The sequence below is a fragment of the Sarcophilus harrisii genome, chromosome 3 (genome assembly GCF_902635505.1).
Source record: "Sarcophilus harrisii chromosome 3, mSarHar1.11, whole genome shotgun sequence".
NCBI classification, from domain to species: Eukaryota; Metazoa; Chordata; class Mammalia; order Dasyuromorphia; family Dasyuridae; genus Sarcophilus; species Sarcophilus harrisii.
In genome coordinates this window covers 520,857,776-520,863,869 of record NC_045428.1, presented here as the reverse complement: position 1 = coordinate 520,863,869, position 6,094 = coordinate 520,857,776, and positions in this window count along the sequence as shown.

Here is a 6,094-nt window from a genome sequence, read left to right as displayed (position 1 = left end):
CTAGGGTGAAGACAGATTTCCTACCTCATAGAGACCTACCTGGTCTCTGGAGCTCAGACTAGATTGAATCAAATTCACAAAGACTCCTTGCACCAGGTGTCTTGCACCAATTCTTTGAGTGATAATAGTATAAGAGAAAATCAGCTCTTTAAAAGATTACATTAGGAAGATAAAATACTTGCACAAGTGTAATGGGGTCTTTGGAACATGACCAATTCACCCAACATGGAGACCCCTAAAGGAGCTTGCCTGAGCATTCCCATATCTGTTAAAGTGAGGGTTCTCTTTATCCCTTATCACATGAGTGGGACCAGCCTCCTTTGATTGACTGTATAACTGAAACAGGTGGCATTTTTAAAACTAATGAAACTAAGGTGGTCATTCATTTTGCATTATACATTTCCCTTCATGTTCTTTCCTGCTGCTTCTAGAGGTAAAGATTACAATTCATTAACAATATGAACACCATAACATAGGAAAGATACCTTCCCCCATGTCCTCTTCTCCCCAAGACTCAGAAAAGTGATCATGAGATCTCTGTTCTCCTTCATATTTCCATCTCAGTATCCAGGGATTTGGGCCATGGCGATCTTTGAACTGGGATTCAAGGTGGGAGATTTCAACTAATCCATCCAGCAAAGAAACCCAGAGGAACCAGGGTACCTAGAACCAAAGGAGTGGTTGGGGATCAAAACTGAATTGGGTTCTCTAGGGAATGAGCTTAACTATGAGCCTAATTCTCCTCCTTTTCCTAAAGATTGAAGTGGCTTGGGGGAAATAGAAGGAAAGGAGGGAGGAAATATTATGCCTTCTACATGATGGGGGGATTATTTTACATATTTGTGATTATACCTTTGAATAAATATTTTCTTGTAAAAGCAAAGCTGATTGTTAATGGCTAACTGGAACAAGAGAGCATCAGATCCCTCCATACACACTTTCAATGGAGTCATAGATTTTTTGTGGAGAGCCCAGATACTCTCAACTCCCTTAAAAGTACCAGAGAACCAGGGACAGCTAGGTAACACAGTGGATAGAACACCAGCCCTGAAGTCAGGAGGACCTGAGTTCAAATCTGACTCAGACACTTAACATTTCTTAGCTGTGTAACCCTGGACAAGTTCACTTAACCCTAATTGCTCCAAGTTTAAAAAAAAAAAAAAAAAAAGTACCAGAGAATCCTGGAGAGGGATGAGTTGTAATCTTCCTGGCCTTCAGGCAATGGGTAGTCAGTATTATACATGGGAAAAGATAATTAACATTAGCTAACATAATTGATTCTACTCCTTGCTCTTCATATGTTTTTTACCCTGCTGCCAATCAGATACCTTATCCCTCCTCAACACTTTCCAGCTCACTTTTATATTGTCTCCTCAACCCTCCATTAGAATTATTATGTAAGTTACTTGAGAGTGTGAACTATCTTTTTTCTTTTTGTATTGGTATTTGCATTTTCAATACTTAGCACAGTGCTGGACACATTGTAAGCACTTAATAAATGCTTTATCTATCTATCTATTCATCTATCCATCTGTTTGTCTGCTTGAACCAGAAATAAATGACGTCTTTCATGCCATTTGTCCATCTTAAAATGCTCATGAATTGATGTAGTTACTGCTGAGTTTCCTAATGAAGAGGCAATATTTAGCACTAAAAGGAACCTATTACTTTCTATATGAGCATGAGGTGCTGATGTAGATACCGGATGATGACAGGCACTAAATGTTGGGGTCTGATCATGTGAAGAATTCCCATAGAACAGGAGAGTGAGTATATGAAAGACAAGTTCCTCAGTGGAACTCACCATTACCCAGTAGAAAGGAAGCATTCCTTGAGGTTAAGGCAAGCCCTTAGCTGACAGGCTAAATCCTTAAAGGAACTTAACCCCCTAAAAGAGTTAGTGAGCTATGAAGAGAAATAGGGTCAGGAGTATAATGGAGTCAGAAGAAATACCACATGCCATGGGAGAGGGGTATGGGAAAAGACATCATAAAGCAGAGTACCTTTTTCCTAGGCAGATTGACTCCAAAGAAGGCAGTAGCAAAGCCATGGACCAAAAGTTATTTTACAGGGAAAATTTAACCTCAGGATCTTGACCAAACTTGGATTTCTAACTGAATTTCCTCCAGAGGGTGGGACTATAGAACTAAACTGACCTCTATTATCAGAGCCTTCTTCCTGCCTGCCCCTAGGAATAATTTTATAAATTCTTCGGTTTTTCTCTACTCACCCTTTGAGATCTTGTCAGGGAGACTGACCTGCAAAGTTGACATGACTTGGTTCCAAGGTATGAGGATTCAAATGGAGTTTTTCTCATTACAAATTCCACTGTCTGATACAATGGTTTCCAAAGTAGATGCTGGAGCATAACTGTAAGCATTATGGTAACAATCAGAAGGTGGGAAAATTATTCACATGTTGCCCTCCCTGCTAGTCACAGGACTGTGTCTTCAATACAACCTCACATTTCCTTAACCTTCTAAACTTCCACTGCCTTTTCCCCCCACAATGAAAGCTTCCAATCTCCCCATTCTGAGACTACTGATAGTCTCTTAGGACAATTATAACCTTACTGGTCCGTACAACAGCAGCTGTTTAAGTGCCACTGAGAAAATCCTCCTCCTCCCAACATCATTCCCCCATCCTATTTCCCCAGGTCACCTTGTGGGTGTGTGGGATATGGTGATTTATATAAGATGAGTAGCCATTTTCCCCAAACTCATCTCTCTTCTATCAAAAGTATCACTATCCTTCCAGTCATCCAGATTAATGAAATGAACAGCTAGAAATTTAGAGGTTTGTTTTTTTTTTAAATATCAAAGTTCACTTTGATAATCTTGTAGAAAAATATGCATATTATATAAAATTTAAGAAATGTTTATGGAAGTTTAAAAGGTAAAGTTAATGATTTATTTTGGTTTGTTTTTTACCTAAGAAGAGTGATGATCTATACCGCCCCTTCCCACTTTCTCTCAATTAGGACTAATCACTTCTAAGTAAATTTCAATGGCGGGTAGAAAGTAGAAAAAAAAAATCAGTCCTCCCTCACATACACACTTAAAAGTAACCTCCTTAAGGTATTATCAGAGAAATTGAAAGAGATTGGACCAGGAACCCTCTTTAAATGATGTGGAGAAGTACTTTGCTAAATCCTCCAATCAATTTTGGTTTGTCTTTGTTCCGAGAACCTTGAACATATCAAGTGTTTTAATAAATATTTCCTTGATTTGATTATGGCAGATAAGGGCCTATTATGTTAATAGATCATTAGAGCTAGGAAGGATTTTAGAAATTATTTTATACAAGCTTCTTATTTTATATGTAAGAAACCCAACACAGAGCTACGTGCCCAAGTAGTGGCAGCCATGGGACATCAGCCTGGGTTTCCTGACTGCCACGGCAGTATTCAATCTGTTCCACCATAAATTTCATTCATTCTCAACAGAGATGGAAAATGGCTGTTTACCATCTTTTAGTTCCTAACCCTTTACATACTTGAAGACCATGAACTAAGCAAAGTTTTATAGCATTCATAGCCCAGTTCCTTAATCTATAAAAATGGTTAAGTAGAGACATCAAATTCAGTTGAAGCTTGCAGAATGGATTCTTTAGGAGTAGATTCACCAACATATTCTGACATTCATGGATGAAGGAGGCACTTTCTTATATATTCAAACAATGTTCAGTTTGATCCATTAATTTAGATCTCCTTAGCAAATATAGCTTGTGATATTAAAATCCTTATTTTTAGGGAAAGCAGCATACAGGGAATTTAATTTTACAAGTTAATTCTATTGATTTTCATCTTTCTCAAATTTAAGTAATTTAACTAATATCAATACCAAAATAAATGAAGCAAGAAAAGTTCAATACTGCAGCCAGCCCTAGTTTAATGCTTACTTTGTGAGTGATTGAGATTCTGCGCAGTGAAAAAGAATCTGGACTGGAGGTCAGAGATCTAGTTGGGTGTCCCAGGGTTTCACCAATGACAATCTAGTATCAGATAATTTTAGCAAGCCATTTTATTTCTCTAAGCCCAAGTATGTAAAATAGGGCCAATGAAACATGAACGACTGTTGGTGGTTTTCCTGGCTCCAAGAGATCTTGTAGCTTTGTCCTTGGCTCTTGCCTCTGCTTTCTTCAGTCTCCAGTCAGCTCCGACTCGTGGCTTCTCAATCTCCAGTCTGTGGCGAGTAGTCTTTTCTTCCAGAGTGTTCTTTCTCAGAGCCCTGTTGATGTTCTGGAGAAATTCCCCTTTGCTCCAAGAGCTTCCTTCATTTATGTGATCTCCCAAAGGTTAACTCCGCCTTCTTGAGGCAGGGATTATAGGTTATCTCCCAGAGTGCTCTCTGGTCCTAAAAGGGAGGTGTGAATTCAGCTCTCATACTAGCCCTGAACTCTCATGTGAACTCCATTGAGTACTTAGATACTTGAGCTCTCTAAAGGTGTGAACACAAGCATTGTTCAATCAGTTCCACCTAATACCTTGTTTCAAGTTCTGGCCCAAAATCAGATCAAATCAACTCCAATGTCTTCACACTTTGTAAAAGATTCCAACAAACGACCACCCTATTGTTTAAAGAGAAGTCTGTCTATTGGTGGTTCCCTGAATTTCACCTTCTGTTTCCTACCTTCATACAAGTTGTATATCCCATGCTTAGAACCCAAATGCTCCTCACCTCTACATCTTAGAATCCTTTGCTCTCACCTCTCAATGGATCCATTAATAAACAAATGGATAAGTGTCTACTATATTTCTAGCACTGTGCTAAGACACTATGCTAAGCATTCAAATCAGATAGCATTTTTTATAAGAAATCTTTCACTCTTCAAATTATCTTTGTCCACAAGTTGTATCCCCCTCACAGAACTTCAAGTTCTTTGAAGTTAAAGATTATTTCATTTTTACCTTTGTATTCCCATCAACTTCTCTATCATAATGAAGAAAATAAATCTCTTTGTTTTTTGTCTAGTGTATGATGATAAGAGGGTCTTAGAAAAGGTTAACTTTTGTCATTCTATCTTTCAAGGAATCCTAAATGATTTTAATGTATAAATAGGAGGCAATTTATTGAAGAGAGCCTTTAAGGCAGCTTTCTATTCAACTGAATCAAATGCTTTTTCAAAATCAAATAAAAAGTACATAAGAGCCTTGTATCATCAATCCATTGCAAATGGCAACTATGAGGTATAATATTCTTCTCTAAAGTATAATATTTTCTGGGAGCAGGTTTCTTGGGGGGCTTCTGGAGGCAGAGTAATCACCCCAAATGCAGCCAGGAGTTTAAGTCCAATCCTTTATTGTCTCTTCCAAAATCTTATCCCCTTCACTTGGGGCTCAACTAGTTTTCTGAAGGCCTTCTGGATCTTGGTTTCAGTGTTCTCCACAGGACATGCTGCCGCCACTTCTCTGTCTTCCTTCATTCTGCCTGACTGCAGTCTCTGACTTGTGAATCTCCTCAACTGAATCCTGGCTTGTGAATCTCCCGGACTGAATCCTGGTTGAGGCTCCTAGCTTATATATGTTTTCTTAAAGGTGTGAATCTTGTGGAACTATAGTAAATACTAAGTACATCTAGAGAACTATTAAGCACCCTGCTAAACAACCATTGTCTTTATCAATTCCACTGACTTAGCATCTTGTAAGAATTCTAACAATGAGGTCCATTGAATATTGCAAAAGCCCGCTTGTTCCCTGCCAAAAACCCTCATCAAAGATATCCTTGATTTATGTCTAGGACATTGCACAAAGTGTTTAGTAAATGTTAGTTTGGTTTGTGACACCTACAGCTTGGATGAATAGGAAAGTATATAGGTTGGTAGCGCTTAGATCGGTTCACTTTTTTCTAGTATTAATAAGATTAGTTAGGTTTTTTTCCCCCCCATGCCTTTAGTATTTCCCTCTCCTTCAGGTACCTTGAGTATCAATTCTTCAGTACCCTCACAATTTTGTCACTTCCCAGCATGGATCTCTTATATATTCTCTGGCTGCCTCTTCCTGACTTCATTTTCTGGGGTATAATTTCTACCTTCCCTAAGAACGTATTGGAATTCCAGTGGGATGACCTTGGAGTGTCAGGGATCCAATGGAGGA